The following is a 25838-nucleotide window of genomic DNA, read 5'->3' on the forward strand; positions in this document are numbered from 1 at the left end:
TGAGTGTGGCTGCCATGCCGGTGAGATGCTGCACTTCCTTCACTAAGTTTGGTCTCTCCAAATCCTGGATTGCTTTGATCTGAGAGGGGTCTGCTTCTATACCTCGGTTGGTCACAAGGAATCCCAAGAATTTTCCAGATCCTACTCCGAATGCACACTTGGATGCATTGAGGCGCAACTTGTGCTTCTTCAGGATCTCAAACATCTCGCCTAGGTTCTTGAGATGGTCATTCTCATCCTTGCTTTTGACCACCATGTCGTCGATGTAAGCTTCCATTATTCTGCCTAACAATGGTTCAAACATTTTAGTGACCATCCGTTGGAATGTCGCCCCTGCGTTCTTTAGGCCAAAGGGCATGACCTTGTAACAGTACAGTCCTCTGGGAGTTGTAAAGGATGTGACCTCCTGGTCTGGTTCATGCATGGCATGGCGATTTGATGGTAGCCTCTGTATGCATCCAGAAAGCTAAGTCGGTTGTGCCCCGCCGTTAGGTCGACCAGTTGATCTATCCGTGGTAGAGGAAAGCTATCTTTTGGGCACGCCTTGTTGACTGTTTTGTAGTTGACGCAGACACGCCACTTGCCATTCTTCTTTGGCACTACGACTGTATTGGAGATCCATCTTGGGTAGTGCACTTCTCTGATCGCTCCTGCCTCCAGTAGGTTTCCCACTTCTTCCGCCACTATCTCGGCGTGATGGAGTGCCGATCTGCGTGTGCGCTGAATGACTAGTCTGGCTGATGGGTGAACATTGAGTTGGTGACAGATGAAATTGGGATCAATGCCTGGCATGTCGTATAGCGTCCAGGCAAACACTTCGATGTTAGAGGTCAAAAATTCTAAGACCTCTAATCTCTCGGTGCTGGACAACGACGAACCGAGCAAAAAGAACTTATCCGGGTTCTTTTCATCTATATTTACCTTTACCAAGTCTTCCGCTATTTTTTGATCAACTTCTTTGCCGACATCCGCGAATAGCTCATTGCTCTCAGGTTCTTCCACCGAATGAACGTATCCTTTGGCGGCGCGGCTGCCGTTTACTGTAACGAAGCATTGTTTCGACATGATCTGATCTCCATAGACTTCTTCAATTACCCTGGCGTCGTTAGGGAACCGCATCACTTGGTGATAGGATGACGCCACCGATCGCATGGCATGCAGCCAGGTTCTGCCCAAGATGATGTTATAAGTGGAGGGGACCTTCAACACCTAGAACTCCACCTGTTTCGTCACGCTTCCTGCTCTGACTGGAAGAATTATTTTGCCGACGGGCCACTCTGGCATGGAGTTAAATCCAATTAGGGGAGATACGGTAGGCGCCAGGTCTTTGTCTTGTAGCTTCAATTGTTTAAATGTTTCGTAGCACATGATCTCACATGAACTACCCTAGTCAATCAGAATCCGCTTGACGTCAAAATCCTTGACTCGGAGAGTGACGACCAGGGCATCATTGTGAGGGCAATATATCCGTTCCAAGTCTTTATCCGAAAAGGACATGACGTTTGTGGCCTCTGTCTTCCCCTTCTTGATGAAAGGTTGGGCACTTAGCACCTCTCTGAAGTGTTCAGCTTTCTTGATTGATCCCCTGAGCCCGCATATACGCTCAGGTTCAAAGACTCCATGTATCACATTAATAACGCCTTGAGGTGGGGCGTCGATTGGCATCCCGTCGGGCACATTCTGGTCCTGGGGTGCAGGTTGCATTCCTCCTTCAATGTATTTATCCAAGTGACCTGCTGCCACTAACTCCTCTAGGTGCTGTCTCAACGGCGTGCAATTCTCAGTTCGGTGCCCCTTTTCTTTGTGGAAGGTGCACCGCGACCTTTCGTCGTAGTCTTTCTGTGCTTCTCCTAGCTTAGCTGGCCACTTGACGAAAGGTTCATCTCTTATTTCGCTCAAAATTCGATATATTGGTTTCTTAAACACTGTGGTTATGGCAGTGCGGATTCTCAACCATCTTTTATCCGGGTCTTCTCCGTTATCTCGTCTGCCACGTCCGTTTCTGTTTGGTCGATCTACCGCGTTAACCTTTGCCGAGGTCTTCTTTTCTGGTGCTGTGGTCGTGCCAGATTTTGCTTTGGCGTGTGCGCCATCCTCTTCTACCCTGATGTGCTGATGTACTCTTTCCATCAAGGCTTCCATGGTGAAAGGTGGCGTCATGGTGATCGAGTCCCTTAGTCTGTTCCCGACTGGAAAGCCTCTTTTATACTGTGCAATGGCGAGATTGGTGGGGCAGTCCCCAATCTGATTGAATGTCTCCCAGTAGCAGCTGTTGTAAGACCTTAGGGTCTCTTTGTCACCCATGTCGATGGAGAGTAACTGGTCAATCTCCACCGGGGTTTTAGTGTTTGTTCGGAACCTCGTTACGAATGCCTCCGCCAATTGCGCCCAAGAGGCTATGCTGCCTTCTGGGAGTTTCTCGAACCAAGTCAAGCCTAGGTCGCCAAGGCTAGATGGGAAGAGCATGCACATCAAGGCCTCGTTTCGCCTGTATACAGCCATGACCTGGCGAAAGTGGCTCAACTTTACATTTTTTGGAAATATCAATGTCATGATTGAACTTTTTATATTGTTTATTAATTTAAAAGAAGGGCAAAATAGAAAATTTATATTATTTTTGTACTTGATCTTTGAAGAGGGACTAATATTTTGGGACAATGAAAAATGGAATAAGGGACTAATATTTTGGGACGGAGGGAGTATACTAGATGGATGTGATTTTGGATGATTATATAGATTACACGATATTTTTAATTGGACAATTATGTAGTATGAAATTACTTGTGGGTGAAAACTTATTATAGTTGATGACTTTAATTAAACAGGTTAAGGATTGGATTATTTATGTATTTTATTAGATGTTCATGATTTAGTTAATTTTGCTGGTTTAAATGATTCTTGCAAATTACAGGTTATATTGAATGGATTTGATGAATTGTCATACTTTAATAAACAAAAAGAATTAAATTGACGACCAAAAATTGGTTTTGTTTTTCCTCTTTTGGCGACCAAGTGATTAGTCAGGAAAGATAAGTAATACTTTTGCCGACTAAAGTTGTTAGTCGGTGTATCACCACTCACATTTGGCGACCAAAATGTTGGTAAGCGAAAGGGTACATTTGGCGACTAAATAATTAGTCGGTAAAATTATTAATTTTGACAACCAAAGAGTTTGGTTGCGAATAGGTCTATAGTCGACTAAAGTTTTAGTCCTGCAAACTTTGTGTTTTGGTGACTGATAGGTTTGGTCAGGGAATGTTACTTTTGGCGACTAACATGTTTGGTCGGGGAATGGTACAATTAACGACTAACATATTTAGTTGGGAAAATATCACTTTTGGTGATTGAAGTGTTTTAGCTACAAAATGGTTTAATCGCTGTTAGGTTTTTATTCTTGGTAATCCTGTTTGACAAAACTCTTTTCAGTTGTACTTGTTTTCGCACTTTTTATTTCAGTAAGGTTATGAATTTTTAGATGCGAATCCAACCCGAGTCGTGTCTTACAGAGAAGTTTGTGATGTTAATTCTTTCAAGATTGCCACTTTGCTGATTAGGACAGGGATCGAGCTGCCCGGTCAGCTCGCGGGGGTCCAGGGGGCAGCGCCCCTTGGCGGGTCCGGGACAGTGCCATGGCGGAGTCGAGGGGCAGCGCCCTCGAAGCAAAATGCAAAAATGCATTCAAAGTTGTCTGTCCGCTCGAGCGGACATTCTCTCGCTCGAGCGGAGAATGCTGGGTTTCAGAAGTTTTTTTCGCCTGTAAAAATACTGGATGCTATTTTTTCCTGCTGGAGCAGAACTTTCCACGCTCGAGCGTAGGTCCGCTCGAGCGGCCAATCTAACGCTCGAGCGGAGATCGCGGGACAGATTTCTATAAATACATGTTTCAGTCCAAATCTAGGGTTACGCCTCCAGATCTTCTTCTTGGGTTCTAGGGTTTATATCTGGCACTATTTTGCTAGTTTTCTTTGGTGTTTCATTGAGTATTCAACTCATGGTTTAAGAAGGATACATCAAAAGATTGTTTGTTTATTCTATACAAAAGAGAGAGTTGTTCTTTGGTGGATTCTGAAGAATTCGAGCCTGAAGTTTTGGTGGATTCTGGAGTGGCTCATCATCAAGACAATTCCGAGGTGAAGACGGGGTTGGAAGAGACACATAGGGGTTGGTTCAATTTGGGCGTGGATTCGCAAGATAATTGAGAGTATACCTGTGTAATTCCTTTATATCTTTTTATTAGATTGTTTTGTGGCTTTTGCCTGTGGTTTTTTATCACAATTGGAGGTGTCCAATTATGGTTTTTCCACGTAAAATCGCTGTGTCCATTTGTCTTGATTGTTTGATTGGAATTGTTATATACTGCTTAAAATTGATACATAATCACAAATCAACATTTAGGGGATTTCTAGATTTTTCAATCGCGATAAATATATATTTAGCGACCAAAAATTTAGTTTGCAAATAGAACATTTTCCCGACTAAAAATTTGTTTTGGTCGCTAATTACTTTTCCCGACCTAAAATGGACTTTTGCCGACTAATTTTTTGGTCGGTAAAAGTGCAATTTCTTGTAGTCCGCAGTTCACAAATCGGGCAATAACCAAATGAGTATGAAAAGGGGCATCTTTTACCAATAAATATTTTAGTTATAGAGAGTTTACCGAAATAGTTAGTTTACAAACAATACAAAAAAAGTAAGGTTTTAGAGATCAAAATTTAGGGACAAAATTATTTTTTAGGGACTAAATATTTTTGTTGCGAAAAGTATCGTTATTATATTTTTAGCAACAAAAATTAGACATTAGTAATAAATTATTATCCTTTTGAGACCAAATTTTTTGTCTAAAAAAATAAACCATTCTGAGACTAAATTATTTTGTCTCTAAAAGTCTATTTATTAGTGACATTTTCAAAATTTTGTCGCTAAAAGTCTTATTTTGAATTTTTCGGGATGACTTTTTAGCGACTATCCTCATGACGATAGAAATTAATCCTTAAATATCTTTTGTAACAAAATTTTTATTTTTAAAAACTAAAATATTTGATTTTTAAATCTCTTATTTATTGTAGTGGAAACAGGCATTTGGAAGAAGATAACCAAGGACATAATGACCACAGCTCGCTTCACACAGTTTCCCATTGCATGGGTTACCGGTGACATCATTTGTAAGAATCCAAAAGGAATAATAACATGATACTTTCAAGTAAAGCTGATCAAATATATATGTAATAGTGTATGCCCGTACCTAAAGGCACGGTGTAAATAATATTTTGTTTGAATAATTTTCATATGTCATTCTCTCTTAAGCTAGGAACACTGAGAATCAAACATACCTAATCCGTTTTACCATGACATACAAAAAATGAATAGAGAACATACATTTGAGCAAGAAGATCCCCTTTATTATAAACACAACTTCAAATAAAAGGAACAACAAAATGGTGTTCTCCCTTTGGAGCACACCATGCCAATACGAAAATAGTATTCTTGATCAAAATCTAAATAAGAAACACCTTTAAATGTTTACCTCTCAAACCAAACCAAATCTATATAAATTTCTACAACGTCAATCTGCCATAATCTTCAACTTTATACAACGTCAATCATTTTCAAAGTTTGTCAATGACAAAACCAAAAATAGTGTAAATTCTGCCCTCGAGATTGTTGCTCACTCAAGATTGCCCCTCTTTCAACACTCATCAATCAAAGAAGTGCACGTTTAGTTTATACAACAATAAATACAAAATCATTAGAGAGATAAGAAAAACTTAAGCCTGAAGAAATGTAGACTTGTAAAAAGGCAGTCAATATTACCATTCGCTTGTAGTCTTCATCCACCTGTAAAATAGAAAAAAAAAGCCAATATGATAATTAAAAGAGACTACCCAATTCAAAACAAACACACGCATTGTCACACTAATGAAATATTTTTTTATAGACCACCCAATTCAAACCAAACACATACATTGTTGCAAAATAATAATTGGTTACCCAATGCAAACACTATGAACAAACACAACACATTATCAACACAAATACAAATTAATGATTGATAAAAATATTAATTTATAAAAATCAATCAATATTTTCTTTGGATTTTATTTTTTTCAACTCTTTCTTTTTGGAACTTCCTTTAATTGATCACATAAGGTTATGGGAAAAATTTAAGAAAGACGTGTTCTTAAGAAAGAATTTAATAAAATAAAATTCAAAAAGCAAACTCTTCGCTTGGTAATTCAACAACAAACTCTAACTAACTTAATTCTCCCATCATTTACAAATCAATACAACTTAAAAACCCCATTTATTTTCTTCCAAAAATCCAAAGCCATTTATTATATCAGTTTAGTCCCATCAATTTTGTGTATGTAACCCTCCATCATCTTCTTCAATCTTCACCTACACCCATTCAGATTCATTTTGCTTCCAACCTTAAATAAATTTTGAATATTTGTTAAGCAATACATGACCATAAGCAAAATATCAAACCAGCCCCTTTGGATCTATTTGGTAAGCTCATGGGCAACAGCCAACAAAATTTAGATTGAAATTAAATAAATTATAAGACTAAACTGATATAATAAAATTCAATGGATAAAACAACAAATCAACAGCATACAGTAAGGGGACAATTGTTTATAGGGTATTAAAAAAATAATAGGTAATGCTGAAACTATATATATATATACTTATTTATCACAACTTACCAATCCCCACTCCCAAATAAAGGGGAAAAAAAAATAGAAAAACACAAAAAGCCCAATAAATATAGGAAAATCCATATCAGCATTTAAAGAGTATTTAGCAAACTCAGAAGTATTTATAGATCCGTATATATTTATGAGTATTTAGCAAACAATAGAAAAACTCATAATATAGAAAAATCCATTTTATGAATAAAAAAATTAACACCCATTTCTCATTAAAGAATCAAACATTTCATTAACTGTGTGTGCGTGTTGAGTCAGTACCTTTGAGACCAAAAATAGCAGGAAGTGTCTGGTTCATCCTCCTCAGTCACAACATTTAAAAAAGGAAAAAGAAAAAAAAAAGTGTCAATAAGATTACTTGCCTACAATTCTTAACTAATGTCCAATTCTTTGCCTTTTTATGAACTCTCTCAATAAGTCATCCTCTCTCTCCAATGCCAAAACTATTCTTCTCTCATTGAACCAGTTTCTGCTCATCATCTCCAAAAACAACCTAGCATACAGAACTGGAATTAGAGGTCAGCGATATTTAGATGATTGTTTAAACACCTATTGGCATAATGTTGTTTTAAATTGGGGTTCTGTTCCTAACAGAAAATTGACTATATGGTCAGGAATTATGTGATGTAATATTGAATTTGGTTTATAAACATGTATATCCTAAGCAAAAGGAGCTTATTCTAGCTTTGAATGAAACGGAACTTTGATATTTGTTCATACTATGTAATCTCAAAAATACTGTACACATACTTTATATATTTGTCAGAAATCAAAATTATATTATGGGAATGGCTGTGATCTCAAAGGGTTTGCCCAGTTTCTATATTAAAAAAAAAACACCATTTATATCAAATTAGATCCAATTTGTCTCAGAACCTTGAAGCCATTGAAACAAAAAAACTAATGCCCATTAACAAAATTCAGAGAAAATGCAAAGAAACTGAAATTGAATCAAATAATTCAAAGAAAATGCAAAGAACTCGTCAAATGTCCACAATCAGCACAATTCGAAGTGGTGGGAAAAAGGAATGAATACATTGGAAGAAGGTGCAAAGATAGACCCAAAAAATTCAGAAGATGATGAAGGTTACCTTGCGAGCAAAGTTCGAGATGCAAAAATCGAGGATTGGAGAACTGGAGAGCAGCATCAGACAAAAACAGATCAATTATCAGAACCTTGAAGCCACTGAAACAAAAAGAAAATTCACAAAACCCAATAACAGAAAAACTGAAATTGAATCAAATAATTCTAATTTTAATTTTAGAATTCTAATTCTAATCAAAGAAAATTCTAATTTTAATCGACACCGAATAACCCAATTCTAATTTTAACAGGAGGATCACCCCAGGTTTGTGGCTGCTATGATAACAACAGGAGGATCACTCATGTACAACAAAATAAAAAACTAACCAGTGGTAATAAAAAAAACAGTCAATGGTGTTCTACAAAAAAATGAAAAAACTAACCAGTGTACAATAAATGGTGTTCTACACTCAATGGTCACCACAACCAGTTCAAAAACTAATGTAGTTCTTGGTGCTTGGATAAAATGTATTAGATCGAGATGAGTTGAGTTTAATTAATAAAATTGTGGGTTTGGGAGAATGGAATTCTAATGATAACAGTATGGAGCCCAATGTAAATGACCCATAAAAAATGTAAAATAACATTGAAGCCTTCGGATTGTAACAATAAAATGGCAGCAAAAGGAACACTGAGAATGAGAATCTAACCCTAACAATTGAAACCCAACTCAATGATAAATAAAAGAGAAAACCCAGATCACCTAATCTATCAAATTCAAATACCAAGATGACAGATCTCATCAAAGATTCAGAAGTAATTAGAACTTAATCATTACACATGTTTTGCCACTTCTATAATTTCATATCTACCAAACAAAAACGGTACAAATACATAGATAAGGATATTATATATGTCAGGAATCATACCTGCTGGAGGAGATTGGAGAGGAGGCCGAAGAGCTGGGCATCTGCTGCTGCTGCTTTTCCTTCAATGCAGAAGAAAAACAAAAACCCATCTCACAATTAGTTTAAGGTTTAAGGTTTAGAAACACCAATCCAAATAAATTATAGGTGATCCAAAGAAAAACAAAACCCATTGCTAACTGATATATATTTGAGAATCAAACCCATTGCTAACAAAACCCATTTAAGGAAAAGCAAACCCATTGGTAAACAAATTATAGGAGGCCGAAGAAAAACAAATACATATTAGTTTAAGGTTTAGAAACACCAATCCAAATAAATTGAAAGCTACATAAATAAAAAATGAAAAAGAAACATAACAAAGAGAAGATTGTGAAGATCATCAAACCTGCAAGAGCTTCGAAGCAAAATTCAAAAACTCAGAATTAAACCCATTGCTAACTGAAAGAAGTCAGTAATTCCCTCAATTACTCAATTACTCTCCAGAATGTTTAACCAAATATAAAAACCCATCTCACAATTTGAACACACACGTACTCTATACTAACTATTAATAATAATAATAAATTAGCTTATACAAAATATGTTATTAATCAGTCAATAAAAACAAATAATCAAAAAGAAAAACAACCTCGCGAGAAGCTCAAAATGGTAATTTCCAAGAAGGTAGGTAAAAATGGTGTTATTAATAAATCACTACTAAACAATTCTCAAAATGGTGTTATTAAAATAAATCAGTACTAAACAATTCTCAAAATGGTGATTTCCAAGAATGGTGATTTCCATCTGTATCATCTATCATCTACTTATGTTAGGTAAAAATGGTGATTTCCAAGAAGTTACATGTAATAAAATAAAGAAACAGAAATTCTAACATCTATATGTATACATAATCTATGATTATATACATGCACAATTCTCAAACTTTTCACCATCAATTGATTAGAAAAACCCAGCTAATTGTACTATCAATCACGCGTAGAAATCAGCAATCCAAGGCTGCAAAACCCAGAAAATCTATATATCAGTTAGCAATGGGTTTTGTTTTTCTCATATATATTAAAAGATTGTACCATCAAGGTTTTCTTGATATCAACAATAAGGTATAAAACCTCTTTTATGCATAGATATGATATATCAAATTGTGTACTGAACAGAAACACAATAACAACAGTGAGAATTCCAATTTATATTTAATAATTTTTTTTAAAAAAAAAGAAGTAATTAAGCGTGATGATGATGGAAAAGTTCTTTAGCTAAATAATCAGAAAAACCCAAATAATTTGACATTTATGCGAAAATAAAGAAATCACGATCGATTGTCGCAGATGAGTGGAAGAAACTTACTCTAATTAACAAATTGTAGCTCTGGATTTGTACAAAAAGAATAGAGAGCAGAGCATGTATTTATAATGCAATGAAATGCACAATTACACAAAGAAATTAACATGGAGAACACATTCAAATCAAAGACTAATTAATTATCATCTTAACTGTCGAGAAAACGTCCAAGTAAATTATATTCTTTTCCTTTTTTATTTCTTTAATTGATTAGATATAATTAACTACCAAGAAAGATGCATGGATTTTTAAATCATGACCAGTATCCCAGATGCAATCTAATAGAATTCTAGAATATAATAATATTTTTGGCATTACTTTGTTGTTTCCTTGTTTGTTTACAAAGAAAATAGTAAATCATTGGTCTTTAGAATATCCATTGTTCTCTTATGAAACAAATAAGTTAGACATATAACATTAAAGAAAATTAAGATTTATCTTATTTTGTGTTAAGATTGTCTTACAGTTGTTATACATGAAAGTAATGGTAGGGATCTCAAATGTTTTATTAAGGTTTTTACCAAATGTGTCACATGGGTGATGGACCAACATGGAATCCACATGATGTTGGTCCATGCCTTATTAAAATATGTTAAGGGTGATTTAAGCCGTTCATCTTTTACATAGATTTACATTTTTACTTATCACATCCTGTTTGTCAGATCTAAGAATTAACAAACTAAAAATAAAAATGCCAGAGACCCCAAAAATTTCTACCAAATGTAAAAACTTTGATAGAATTTATAAAATTCCTAGCATTACTCAACTAAAAATGTGATAAGCCATGTTACCAGATGGCTCCAACCCTTATTGAACACGATCTCGATTGAACAATATGAAAAGTTTGACAAATATATTCGTTCATTCCGGATTAAAAGACCAATCCAAAACCAGCATGAAAAGTTTGACAAATATATTTGTTCATTCCAGATAAAACTAACCCAGCACATTGAAAAAACAAAGAAAATAAAATGCAAAAGCATACATCAATCACAAAACCCAGAAAAAAGAGAAACAGACCAGATTAAAAGACATTAATGACAATAAATTAACACATTAAAAAAAAAAAGAAGTTTAACATGAACAACATTAATTAAGCACAAATACCATTTAGGTTTCTGTGAGATCTAATTGTTGTCAATTATTAATTTTGTAGAACTGTAATCAAAGCAATGGCATATACAAATAACTGAATCACAAATAAAAATAGAAACAGAGATTGTTTGATTGACTTACATGAAAATGAAGGATCTTGATGGAGGAAAAGGAGAGATTTTTGGTGGGTATTCTAAGTTTGAGAGAGAGAGAGAGAGAGAGAGAGAGAGAGGTGAAGAAGTAGAAAAAGAGAACAAGATCTGAGTGAGGAGAGAGAGGGTTAAGAGTGGGCTATTTATTATAATATTGATTTTTCACATTCTTTGTGTTTCCATTCATTATAATATTGATAAATAATAAGAGGGAAAGAGAGAGAAAACCAGAGAGAGAAAACCAGAGAGAGGAGGACCTCTATCTGCTTGCGTCGTTGAACACTCTCTCCAACTTCTACATAGACAACAACCCCCAGGTCCGCGGCAACCTCCGATCCACCATCGAGAAGCGCTCTCTCTCCATCAACCTCGAGTTCCTTCTCGTCTTCGATGCCGCCCAACAGGTCTCTCTCTCTCTCTCTTGAATTTGTGCTCAATTGGAATTCTTGTAAAAATTGGATTTTAGGCTTTGGATCGGGTCGAGGAGGAGCTTAATTCGCTGGTCGAGGAGGATTTTAGGCTTAGGCTTTGTAAAAATTGGAGTTTAGGCTTTGATCTGGATTCTTACACCATAGATCTGGAAGAGATAGGAGGAAGAGAGAGATGTATTCAAGAAGAAGAACAGAGAGGGAGAGAGAGATAGAGAAGGCAGGTGGGTAGGTGGGAAAGTGACAACGATGCTTAGGGAGAAGTTTTGGGCGGAAGATCTATTGATCTGGACCATCGGTATAAACTCGAGATAAATCTCAGCCATTAAATTAAAATGTATCTCACATACATTTTATACATTTTCAAAAGCCTTCTTCCCTTATTATATAGATTTCGTGCTTTCCAGAATTTTTCAAAAAAGGTTGAGGTAGTTGGACCTGTTATGGGATTTTTGACCATAACCCTTTCCTAGCGGTTTTTTTTTTTTTTTTTTTTTTTTTTTTTTTTTTTTTTTGAAAAGGACAAGTTCTAATTTATTTTTGCTTATAAATTCTTTCAAAATAAAGAAATTTTGTAAGGACAAAAAATTTTAGATTTATATTTTATGTGACAAATTTATCGCTTGACACACACATACTCTTATCTTTCTTTTCTTTTTGTCCATCAGTTTGTCATCTCTTTCTCAGTTCTTTCTTTCTCTATCTCTTTCTAAGAGCTCTCTCCACCACCACCGACTACTCCACCACTGCCATCACCATCTCTACTACCACGACTACGCACTATGACTACTATCGTTTCCACTATCTCCACTGTCTCCACCAACACCGTCTTAACCATCGACACTATTCGTCACCGCCACTGCTACTACCGCCACCACCGTTTCACCACTACCATCTTAACCACAAGCGCCATTCGATACTATTGTACCATAGGCAACAACCATTGTAACACCCGCCTTCCTCTTTAACTGTTGTTTTTATGATTACTTTTATGCTTAATTTGGATCATGCATTTATTCGAGCTTTATATGTCTATTATAAGCATTGTGTCTGTTAACAGATATGTTCTTTGTGAAAAGATCTGTCCGATTCGTTAACTTGTAATGCTCTGTTATTAATTAAATGAGGATGTAGGTGGTAGAGCCTAGTTTATTCTAACTAGCTGAAGAGGGAGTTAATTAGTTTAAGTTGTGATAAGAGATAATTTAATGGAAGTGGATATAAGTGGAAATTATTTAAAACCAAGTAACCTAGCATTATATCTATATATATAAATGTTTGATTGGCCTCAAGTGAGGAAAAGGAAATATCATCTGAGAAGGGAGAGAGAGAGAGTTCTAGAGAAGTGAACAAGAAGAGAAGGGAAGAAGAAAGAGTGCAAGTGTGTGATCACTACATCAACTTGACTCTTTAGGGTAAGAATTCCCTCACTCCCTTCTTATATTTAGGTAGTTTTCACTCTAAACTCTTGAAATTGAAATGGAGAGTAAGGGTTTGGGTAGTATAGGAGGTACTACAAACCTGTTTTGGCTTGAATTACTTGGCTTTGTATGTTTCTAACTAAATTCTCTTAGTTTGGTGGAAGAAATGGAAGTTCAATATGTATGGATGTTATTTTCTTTTGGCCTTGAAATTGTTTAAGAGCTTGTAGAATTTGAGTTTGAATCTTTGGTTTCATTCTTAAATTGAGTATAGAAATTAATTGTACACCATGTTTATGAATTTGTGATCTTTGATTTAATGGATTTTGGGTTTGATTTTGAGGAAGTTGGAACCCCAAAATAGAGCAAAAATTCAGTTCTGGAACACCTAGAACCGCACGTGCGGCTAGGGAGCCCGCACGTACGGGAGAGCATCGACACACGTGTGGTGAGTCGGCCCGCACGTGCGAATTTCAGGGGAAACTTGGGGGTTGCATTCTGTTTAAAAAGCACGTAGGAGCGCACGTGCAGAGAGAGTCTCGTACGTGCAGCCAGGGGACTCCGCACGTACGGCTGTTTGGCTGCCCTAGATTCATTTTTCTGGGTTGTTTACTCCACTCTCGAGCCTCCGTTAGCATGTTTTACACCCATAATTACGGTCCATGCGCATTGCATGAGCTTTTAGCAGAAGTTAATGTTTAGGCGAAATAATTCCTAAACAAAGAAACCAATAAGTTAAATATATGTCACTTAAGCATTTTACATTTATATTTGTCTGTGTAGGTCAAACGCCAAGTGCCAGTCACTCGCATCTCGGTATACACTGTGAGTAATGCTTCTACGAATATGTATAATTTAATTTATCTTTCTCTGCTTCAGCTTATACGTTATTCGGATATATCTCTCATATGACTGAATGATGATTCTATTCCAGTTGTCACTAGCTACTATGATAATTTTGGGCACCTCTTCATATAAGTACAGTTTTATCAGTTCCATTCCTTGGAACTCCTGCTTGACATGATAATGGCTATCGTATCGGTTTATCAGTCTTTATGGCCGTCTGTTCGGTCTTCTTGACCGTCTGTCCGGTACCCGTGACTAGACCGCCTGTATTTACGGCTTGTGAGTGTATTACGCGAATATCTTACACAAAAGGTTATGTTTTTCAAGGTTCGTATGAACATACTTAGCTTGTATTCATTTTGTATTATAATCATCATTTATATTCTCTTCATTCAGTTGTTATTCACTGGGCCATAGCTCACATTTTGATATATCATGTAGGTAACCCAGCTCAAGAAAAGATGTAGTGGCGTCAGTCTTACTCCGGTTTTGTTGAGCTATCCGTTGTGCCTCACTGCAAGGTTCCCACTTACTCAAGTTTTGATGTGACTAATGTCCTCCCTTCTGTGAAGTGCCCGTGTGTTGGTCAGGACTTGTGACTATGGGAGTGTCTTTTCTTCCTTTTGGCTGTCTTTTAAACAAACTTGTTGTACTTTCTCGTGGGTATATATGGTTATATGCACAACAATGCCTTTTGCCTCATGTAAATGCACGGCTCAATGGACGTTCTATTTCTTATATTAAAGCTTTCGCTAGCCCCATTTTTTTACTTTGCTCAGTTAGGCCTTCGGTAATCGAGGATTACTGGCTAGTTACGGTCCCAAACCTATAGGGACGGGTTTGGGTCGTGACAGAGTGGTATCAGAGCACGAGTTGTACCGCACACACGCGTCCAAATGAGCTATAGGATGTCCTAAAGAAGAGATTAGGGCATATTATCTTCATGTATGGTGTATTTAGTAAGTTTTATGGTGATAATACATGTATAAACTCTATATGTCCTATGTTTATTGTCTTTTTGTTTATGTATTTAAGTCGATGGAGAACACAAGACCTGTAGAGACATCCGAGTCTTCTGAAGCAAGGATGGATCGATTAAAGCGAATGGTGGAGTTGTTGACAGAAGCACTAAGACAACAACAGAGACAGCCCTTCCCACCTCCACCTCCACCTCCACCTCCGCCACCAGTTCTAGTAGAGTCGCCCAACAATGGTGACATTATTGCTCTAATACAGAAATTCAACAAGTTGAAACCGCCCACGTTTCTGGGAGGCTTGGAACCGTTGAAAGCTGAAGCCTCGATTTTGGAGATTGAAAAGTTGTTTGAAGTATTTCTATGCACCGAAGAATAAAAAGTTTTGTTAGCAACTTTTACCCTGCAAGAGGAAGCGAGAAGATGGTGGATGCTCTTTCGGAATCAACAGACTGCTATGGCTTGGGCACAGTTTAAAGAAGTTTTCTATGAAAAGTATTTTCCACAGTGTGTAAGAGACTGTAAGGTGTCGGAATTCGAGCAGCTCAAGTAGGGTACTATGACAGTAGCGGAATATGAGGCCAAATTTACAGAGCTTGCGCGCTATGCGCCGCATATGGTGGACATCGATTACAAAAAAGTTAGAAAATTTGAAGGTGGTTTGGCTGTTGAGGTTCTTGATCGAGTTAATGTACTAAAATTGGAAAAATACGTTGACGTTTTGAAAAGGTCTATCATAGTTGAAGCAAACGTTGCTGCTCTAACACAAGCGAAGGTGCCGGTGAGTGAATGGAAGGGAAAAAAGGTCGGGATTTAATTCTAAGAAGGGTCGAAGCAACTTCAATTCTCCACCAAACAAGAAATAGAACACATGATCATTCACTAACTCAAGTCAGGGGAATGACACACCCATCTGCTCGGAGTGTGGAAAAATACATAAGGGAGTTTGCCGTAGAATTTCTGGTGCATGCTTTCGGTGTGGAAAAACAGGCCATATGATTAAAGATTGTCCTTTGGTTTCTCAAGGCACAAGCCAGTCAAGGACTAATTCAACTACATCAGTGTCAGCACCACAGGGAAATTCGAAGGCAGCTACAAGGAAAAAAACTCTAAAACAAGGACTGGTTTTTGCATTGGTGCCGGGCGACGTGCAGACTACAGAGATGGTTATGTCAGGTATTCTTCCTATCTGTTCTCAGAATGCTCGTGTGTTAATTGATTTGGGGTCTACGCACTCTTTTGTGTCCTATGCTTTTGCTCTAAAATTATCTAGGCCTTTGGAACCAATGAATTATGTCTTCGTCGTCACCTCTCCAGCAGGGGAAACTATGATCTGTACATCCGTGTATCCCACATGTGAGGTTGTCATTGAAAACATGAATTTGTATGTGGATTTGTTACCTTTAGATATTGCATGTTTTCACGCTATACTGGGAATGGATTGGCTAGCAAAATAATGCGCTATAATTGATTGCTCAACCAAACAAGTTGTATTTCATTTACCTGAAGGGCCTAAACTTACATTCAAGGGGAACAGTGTTATACCTCCTTCATATTTAATTTCCTCTACGAAAGCAAATAAGCTGATTAATAAATGGTGCAAGGAATTTCTATGTTCGGTACTCATAGGGTCAACTACTACTAAACCCGGTGTTGGTAATATTCCTGTGGTGAAGGAATTTCCAGATGTGTTTCCAGATGATTTGCCTGGGAATTTAATTGATAGAGAGATTGAGTTTACTATTGAGTTAGCCCCAGGTACCCAACCAATTTCTAAGACCCCATATCGGATGTCAACTACTGAGTTAAAAGAGTTGAAAACTCAATTACAAGAATTGTTTAATAAGAAATTTATTAGGCCTAGTACTTCTCCGTGGTGTGCTCCGGTACTATTTGTCAAAAAGAAGGATGGAACTTTAAGACTCTGTATTGATTACCGGGAATTGAATAAGGTGACAATAAAAAACAAATACCCGTTGCCACGTATTGACGATTTGTTTGACCAGCTGTAAAGGACACAAGTATTTTCTAAAATTGATCTGCGGTCTAGATATCACCAACTAAAAGTTAAAGCCGAGGATGTAGAGAAGACTGCTTTTCGAACCAGATGGTCACTATGAGTTCCTCGTTATGCCTTTCAGAGTTACTAATGCACCAGCTGCTTTTTATGGATTTAATGAACAGAGTTTTTAAGCCATTTCTTGATGAATTCATTGTAGTCTTTATCAATGACATTTTGGTCTATTCTAAGAGCAAGAAAGAATATGAACATCACTTGAGACTTACTCTTCAAATGCCGAGGGAGAGGAAATTATATGCTAAGCTGTCGAAATGTGAATTTTGGTTAAATAGTGTGTCATTTTTGGGGCATGTGATAATGAAAGAGGGTATTTCTGTTGATCCACAAAAATTGGTCGAGGCCAACGAATGTAACAGAGGTTCACAGTTTCTTGGGCATCGCTGGATACTATTGCAGATTTGTGAAGGACTTCTCCAAGATTGCTATGCCACTCACTCAGTTGACATAATAAGGGGTACCATTTGAGTGGACTGACCAACGAGAAGCAGCCTTTCAGGAGTTAAAGATGAGACTCGTGACAGCACCAATTCTTACTTTACCCTCTGGCACAGATGGTTTTACCGTCTATAGTGATGCTTCCTATAAAGGTTTGGGGTGCGTGTTGATGCAAAATGGAAGAGTAATTGCCCATGCGTCCCGTCAGCTAAGACCACATGAAAAAAGTTACCCGACTCACGATCTGGAGTTAGCTGCAGTGATTTTTGCGTTAAAGATTTGGCATCACTATTTATATGGGGTTATATGCGAGGTGTATACGGACCACAAGAGTTTAAAATATTTCTTTACTCAGAAGAGGCTAAACATGAGGCAGCGAAGATGGCTCGAGTTAATTAAGGATTATGATTTACAAATCATGTATCATCCTGGGAAAGCTAATACAGTGGCCGATGCCCTTAGTCGAAAAGTCGTGGAAAACTTGGCCTGTTTACTCACCAGACAGGAAACAATAGTATGTGAGCCAATGCTAGTTGAGGAGATCAAAAATAAACAGTTACAAGACGAGTTCTTCAAGAAAATAGTAGATGCATGGGATTCCAAACCTAGATTGGCATTCAGTTTAGAGGATGGCGTACTCAAATTCCAAGGACGGTTATGTGTTCCTAATAACAATGAGGTAAAGAAACAAACTCTTCAAGAAGCCCGCAATTCCAAATTCTCTATTTATCTGGGAAATGCGAAAATGTATCAGGACCTAAAGAAAAATTTCTGGTTGGCGGGGATAAAAAGGGAAATTGCAGAATTCTTATCAAAATGTTTGCAATGTCAACAAGTTAAAACAGAACATCAACGACCTGCATGATTACTTCAACCATTGCCTGTACCGGAGTGGAAGTGGGAACATATTACAATGGATTTCGTGGTTGGTTTGCCTTGCTCCAACAAAGATATGGATTCTATCTAGGTAATTGTGGATCGATTAACCAAATTCGCTCATTTTTTACCTGTTAAGGCCACATATGCTGTGGATAAGTTGGCTATCTTGTATGTGAATGAAATTGTGAGATTGCATGGAGTTCCTGTATCTATCGTATCAGACAGAGATCCGAAGTTTACTTCAAGGTTTTGGCAAAGTTTCCAAAAGGCACTAAGGACAGAGTTGAGATTGAGCAGTGCATACCATCCCCAAACAGATGGCCAACCAGAGAGGACAATTCAGACACTTGAGGATATGTTACGTATGTGTGTATTGGATTTCCAAGGAAATGGGGAAACACAACTTTCATTCTAGCATTGACATGGCACCCTACAAGGCCTTATACGACCGAAAATGTCTGTCACTAATCTGTTGGGCGGAAGTTGGAGAGAGACCATTATTAGGACCTAACCTTGTGCAACAAACCACTGAAAAAGTGAAGAAAATTCAGCAACGGCTGAAAACTGCTCAAAGTCGACAGAAAAGCTATGCTGATATACGTAGACGAGAAAGAGAATACGAAGTAGGCAACCATGTCTTTATTAAAGTTACGCCAATGAAGGGATATGCTCGTTTCGGGATTAAGGGTAAGCTAGCGCCTCGTTACATCAAACCGTACGAAATTATTGAAAAACTGAGTCCAGTGGCGTACCGAATAGCTCTACCTACAGATATGACACACATGCATAATATCTTTCATATCTCCATGCTAAGGGAGTCTCTTTTGGACCCTCAGGAAGTTGTTGAGCCTACCCATATATCTATAAGTGATAATTATATGTATGCAGAACGACCTCTTCGGATTGTTAGTCGTCGAATCAAAAAGTTGAGAAATAAAGAAATTCCATTGGTAAAGGTGGCTTGGAAAAACCATAATGGCCTGTATGCAACTTGGGAACGAGAAGTTGAGATGCATGAGACATATCCTGAACTCTTTCCATTAGATCCTACACTCTTCACTGAATAAGGTACTTGAATTTGGAAGACCAAATACCCTAAGGGGGAGAGACTGTAACACCTGTCTTCCTCCTGAACTGTTGTTTTTATGATTACTTTTATGCTTAATCTGGATCATGCATTTATTCGAGCTTTATATGTCTATTATAAGCATTGTGTCTGTTAACAGATATATTCTTTGTGAAAAGATCTGTCCCATTCGTTAACTTGTAATGCTCTGTTATTAATTAAATGAGGCTGTAGGTGGTAGAGCCTAATTTATTCTAACTAGCCGAAGAGGGAGTTAATTAGTTTAAGTTGTGATAAGAGATAATTTAATGGAAGTGGATATAAGTGGAAATTATTTAAAACCAAGTAACCTAGCATTATATCTATACATATAAATGTTTGATTGGCCTCAAGTGAGGAAAAGGAAATATCATCTGAGAAGGGAGAGAGAGAGAGTTCTAGAGAAGTGAACAAGAAGAGAAGGGAAGAAGAAAGAGTGCAAGTGTGTGATCACTCCATCAACTTGACTCTTTAGGGTAAGAATTCCCTCCCTCCCTTCTTATATTTAGGTAGTTTTCACTCTAAACTCTTGAAATTGAAATGGAGAGTAAGGGTTTGGGTAGTATAGGAGGTACTACAAACCTGTTTTGGCTTGAATTACTTGGCTTTGTATGTTTCTAACTAAATTCTCTTAGTTTGGTGGAAGAAATGGAAGTTCAATATGTATTGATGTTATTTTCTTTTGGCCTTGAAATTTTTTAAGAGCTTGTAGAATTTGAGTTTGAATCTTTAGTTTCATTCTTAAATTGAGTATAGAAATTAATTGTACACCACGTTTATGAATTTGTGATCTTTGATTTAATGGATTTCAGGTTTGATTTTGAGGAAGTTGGAACCCCAAAATAGAGCAGAAATTCGGTTCTGGAACACCTAGAACTGCACGTGCGGCGAGGGAGCCCGTACGTGCGGAAGAGCATCGACGCAAGTGCGGCGGGTAGGCCCGCACGTGCAGATTTCAGGGGAAACTTGGGTTGCATTCTGTTTAAAAAGCACGTAGGAGCGCACGTGCGGCACACGTGCGGAGAGAGTCTCGCACGTGCGGCCAGGGGGCTCCGCACGTACGGCTGTTTGGCTGCCACAGATTCATTTTTCTGGGTTGTTTACTCCACTCTCGAGCCTCCGTTAGCATGTTTTACACCTGTAATTACAATCCATGCGCATTACATGAGCTTTTAGCAGAAGTTAATGTTTAGGCAAAATAATTCCTAAACAAAGAAACCAATAAGTTAAATATATGTCACTTAAGCATTCTACATTTATATTTGTCTGTGTAGGTCAAACGCCAAGTGCCAGTCACCCGCATCTTAGTATACACTGTGAGTAACACTATTATGAATATGTATAATTTAATTTATCTTTCTCTGCTTCAACTTATACGTTATTCGAATATATCTCTCATATGACTGAATGATGATTTTATTCCAGTTGTCACTAGCTACTATGATAATTTTGGGCTTCTCTTCATATAAGTACAGTTTTATCAGTTCCATTCCTTGGAATTCCTGCTTAACATGATAATGGCTATCGTATCGGTTTATCAATCTTTATGACCGTCTGTTCAGTCTTCTTGACCGCTTGTCCGGTCTCCGTGACCGTTTGTTTGGTCTTTTAGACCGCCTATATTTACTGCTTGTGAGTGTACTACGCGAATATCTTACACAAAAGGTTATGTTTTTCAAGTTTTGTATGAACATACTTAGCTTGTATTCATTTTGTATTATAATCATCATTTATATTCTCTTCATTATGTTATTATTCACTGGGCCCTAGCTCACATTTTGATATATCATGTAGGTAACCCAGCTCAAGAAAAGATGTAGTGGCGTCAGTCTTACTCCAGTTTTGTAGAGCTATCCGTTGTGCCTCACCGCGAGGTTCCCACCTACTCAAGTTTTGACGTGACTAATGTCGTCCCTTCTGTGGAGCGCCCGTGTGTTGGTCAGGACTTGTGACTATGGGAGTGTCTTTTCTTCCTTTTGGCTGTCTTTTAAACAAACTTGTTGTACTTTCTCGTGGGTATATATGGTTATATGCACAACAATGCCTTTTGCCTCATGTAAATGTACGGCTCAATGGGCGTTCTGTTTCTTATATTAAAGCTTCCACTATTCCTATTTATTTACTTTGCTCAATTAGGCCTTCGGTGATCGAGGATTATTGGCCGATTACGGCTCAAACTTATAGGGGCGGGTTTGGGTCTTGACAACCATCGTTATCTTAGATCTGAGATTGACGACCTCAGATTTGAGATCTATCATCTCAGATCTATATTTTCTCTCTCTCTCTCTCTCTCTCTCTCTCTCTCTCTCTGTCTGTCTCCTCATCTTGCTCTGTTTTTCAGATAGTAAAATTTTACTCTGGTTTGAACCAGATCTAAGGTAATATATGTGCTCTCTCTATCTCTATTTCTCTCTCTCTCTCTCTCTATATATATATATATGTATATATTTTTATTTTATTGCTTTTTTTTTTGGTCAATATTAGTTTGAATATTGATTTTGAGATCTCAAACAAAAATGTTATTTTAGTATGTTCAATAGTGAAATAGTAAAATTTTACTCTAATTTACTCTATATAAGAGTAAAATTTTACTATTAACTTTATTAATTCAATGTTCTGACTGATTTTTCATTTAATAGCTATATGAATAATGATAGTAATTATAGTAAGTGTGGTGGTTAGTGATAAAAATGGCAAAAATTCACTGCTTATATGTTTAAAGTAAATAGTAAAATTTTACTATCACCGGGGAATCTCACCGGAAATTTGTTTCTGGCCGGGGTGATCAATAGTGACTAGCGGTGGTCAGTGATGGTAGATAATGGTCAGTGGTGGTTGTGCTAATTTAAGAAAATGTTAGAAGTTGAGAGTATTATTGTCATATTTTAAAAATATTTTAAACTTTGTCCTTAATAAATTAAATATTTTTATCTTGTCCTTTTGGCATTAAAGTTTGAAATTGAGGGCTTATTACCAAAACCCCCTTATTTTATTGAACAAATTACCAACACTACTTTTAGATTTGCCTAGTTTGGAAAATTACCGCCACTCCGTTTGCATTTTGTTTGGTTCAATGATTTAGGTTGTATTTAGTTTAAAGATTTAAAAAAGAGCAATAAAAAATATAAATAAAATGTGAATAAAATATAATTATATTATATATATATTTAATTGTTTTTTTTTCTTCAAATTAATGAATCAAACATAACCATAGCCTTTGTCATGAATACCATAGTCTGTCATGATTAGAGTTTGGCGATAATTCTATTTCCATACATCAATTCCACTTTGGTCTCCTTGATAAGAGACTTCGGTCTCCTTCAGAGTTTGCCTCATAAGGAATTAACAGAAATAAAATCACGTTATTAGATTCACTCTTAAAAGAAAATTACATAATTAGTAAGATAAATTACAATAAACTCCTCTTAACCATAACTTAACTTTGAGTTGCCTCTTTAATGTTTAAAACTTGACACTCAATTCTTTTATAGTTTTATTTTGCTTACAGATAGCTATTTTAATCCGATTTGCAGGGTACCTAGCTGAATAGGGCTGATTTTATCCGAGCCAACACTTATGTGGGGCGGGTCTGAATTATGTTTTGGTCACCCGCAACAAGGGTTGGGTAGGGGCAGGTATCGTTTCTTCCGATTCAAACCCGACCTGATATAATTAATAATATATATGTATATATATATATATATATATAATATAATTAGATATAAGAAAGGATTATTAAAAGTCTGCGATTCAATTTAAACATAAATAAATAATAATCTTAAAAATCTCACTGTTTATATATATGGAAGCAAGAGAAATATTTAGTGTATTAAGGATTTAAATGGTTCTTAATATTTTTGGCTATTTGATATGTGGTCGGGTATTTGCAAGTATCGGATATTCATGGGTATTCGCAGGGCAGAGATGATATTAAAAAATTTCACCCATAATGGGATTGGGGCAGAAGCGGAAGCGGGGGTTGGGGTTCGAAAATAAGAGCGGAAGCAGAGACGACGGATGACAAATCTATCCGAAATTGGTCCTGCGGCCATCCCTACTCTAAACCCCTTATGTTGTGACATTGTTAGGGAATTGGATTGAATTTCATTTACTAATCCCTCTTTCACAAAGTCAGACATCTTTGATCATTTCCTTTATTAATGAGGAACTCATTGCAGTTTCGTTTGATTGACCTCGTAAGGTTAGCCCAACCATCATCCTATAACGAGTTAAAGACTGTTGTCTTGTTGCCGATGTGTTAAGAAATTTATTAAGTTCTTAGGACTCGCTCTCCTTCCAATATGTTCTTTTTTACTTTGGATGTACTTAGCCTTCGTTTGAGATGTGAGTTGATTTTTTGGATTTTTAATTATTTTAGCTTGGAGTTAAAAAGTCTCGTTTGGAATAAATTTTTTGGCTTTTTAAACTTTTGTGAGAGAGAAAATGAAATGATTATAATTTAAATGTGATATTTTGTCTTATTGAACTAAAAAGCCTATTTTGTCTTATGTGGCTAAATTAGCCCCAAGTGGGTATGCCAAACAAAGCCTTGTCTTCAAAAAGACCAAGATGCCCTTATTATATGTTGAAACCAAACATAACCATATATATAGGCCTCGTTTGGGAAATGGCTATTTTAGTAGGCTATTTTAGTTTTTGGCTATTTTAGGTAGTCTAAAATTTTTATGTTTGGGAAGATGATTGGATTTTTTTGTGGTTGGATGTGATGTTTGTGAGAGAAAAAGTGAAATGATTATGGGTTAGATGTGATATTTTGTCTTATTAGCTATTTTAGTCTATTTTGTCTTTTTGTGATTTTTAGCTTAAATTTGGCTATTTTTTTTCTTCCCAAACACCCCCATACATATACATTATATAAGCACAACCAGAATATCTTTGAACAAAGCTTCCGAAGTTGCATCATTAAAATTCACCATTGTTGGGTGATTTGAGCATATCATAGCAAAGGACAAGAAAAAGGTTTTTTTTTTATGGTGATAGGTTGAATTGATATAGGGCTTTTGATGTTGGTTTATTTATTTATTTTTATTTATTTTTATGGTTTTGGTTGTTTGATTTGAGTGATTTCGATTTTGGGAGGGAGGTTATGGGAAATAAGAATGGCAACGAAACGAGTTATACTCTTCGTCTTTAATTTTTTATTTTAACTTTTTTTCATCTCTATCCCCTATCTCCTATTCCTAACAGGAACCATTTTTATATCATCACTCCCGCCCCTAACAAGATTTAGTTTTTCCCGCACATCCCCGCCATGTTCTCCTTCTCTACTCATTACAAGGAAAAATAAAAATTGAAACTGGCTTCCTCCCAGTCTACTGGAGGGTATTGTTGGGTCTATGGGGCTCACCACATGTCCTATTTCGATAATTCAAACCGTTGAATATGTAGAACTTGTTGAGTACTATATGTCTGCAAAAAATCACGTTGATTGGATATCAATAGCTACATGATCAAATCAGCTTTATATATATAAAAAAATAGATGGTGAAAAAATAAACAGTTGATAGAAGGTTAACGTGATTTTTTACAGACATATAATATTCGATGAGTTATACACATTGAATGATTTGGATTGTCAAAATGAGACTCGTGGTGGACCTCCATAGGCCCAATAGTAGTTCGATCTGGGACTGGAGGGAAGCCAAACATTTAAGAAGAGAAGAAAGTGAAGGAAAGGAACAAATCAATAAAATAAATAATTTTTAAGTTATTGGGCAGATCTCACAATAGGAAATCATAAATCAAAAATTAAATAAAAATTGTGTAGATTAGGATTCATTTGTTTCGATATAATCTATTTTACAAAAAGAAGAAGAAGAATATTTTCATGTAAATTAATTTTGTACAAAAAAAAATATATAATTTTTAGCATTTCATTGACACTTGAAATAACAAATGAAAGTATTTTTTTTTTATTTCTTTTAATTTTTCACCAAATCATCTCATTCAAACAAAATGTTTTAAAATTTTTAATGACAAGTCATTTTTGGAACTATGATAAAATATCTTAGTTTTTGTTCAATCAAATAATAAAAAAAATAAGTATAATATTTTTAAAGAAAGCATTTTATTGAGTCCTTATAAAAGTAATTTTCAAAGTGTGTATGTGAAAAACATAGAGAGAAAAATAATATATATATTATTTCATTAGTTAATATTAGCAATTTGAGAAAGCATGGTTAGTTGGCATATTCTTTTGCCCATATCAAAAGCTTTGCTTGTTTCTTCTATTTTAAGACAGAAGAAACAACAAACGGGGCGGGGGGAAAGAATTGGAGAAAAACCGCACCCATAAGTGTGGGGTAAGGTGGGCCACCATCGGGTCGGAGCATCGTTGTCATTGGGGAATGCGTTTCTGCTATTGGAAATCGGAATGGGAGGGAGTTTGAGTGGTGTGGGAAGTA

General features: G+C 36.4%; 2 long non-coding RNA genes across 5 annotated transcripts; one reads left to right on the forward strand and one right to left on the reverse strand.

The window, feature by feature from the left end:
• Positions 1 to 5519: 5519 nt before the first annotated feature.
• On the reverse strand, positions 5520 to 11916 carry LOC114305764 (uncharacterized). 2 transcript variants are annotated; one of them, XR_014366598.1, is made up of 4 exons: positions 11503 to 11916; positions 8661 to 8719; positions 7799 to 7893; positions 5520 to 5835 (listed from the first exon to the last, which is right to left on the reverse strand). It is a non-coding gene; the product is annotated as an uncharacterized LOC114305764 (long non-coding RNA). The 2 variants fall into 2 exon arrangements; XR_014366597.1 differs by having other exon boundaries at positions 7799 to 7841; positions 11503 to 11915.
• Positions 11917 to 13690: 1774 nt separating this feature from the next.
• On the forward strand, positions 13691 to 21531 carry LOC145824662 (uncharacterized). Of its 3 annotated transcripts, none has more exons than XR_014366601.1 (4): positions 13691 to 14267; positions 14382 to 16090; positions 20226 to 20729; positions 21208 to 21531. It is a non-coding gene; the product is annotated as an uncharacterized LOC145824662 (long non-coding RNA). The 3 variants fall into 3 exon arrangements; XR_014366600.1 differs by lacking the exon at positions 21208 to 21531 and having other exon boundaries at positions 13691 to 13919; positions 14029 to 14267; positions 20226 to 20783; XR_014366599.1 differs by lacking the exon at positions 21208 to 21531 and having other exon boundaries at positions 20226 to 20783.
• The last annotated feature ends 4307 nt before the right edge of the window (positions 21532 to 25838 follow it).

This window comes from Camellia sinensis, chromosome 4, assembly GCF_055761805.1.
Source record: "Camellia sinensis isolate YWXY chromosome 4, ASM5576180v1, whole genome shotgun sequence".
Classification (NCBI taxonomy): domain Eukaryota; kingdom Viridiplantae; phylum Streptophyta; class Magnoliopsida; order Ericales; family Theaceae; genus Camellia; species Camellia sinensis.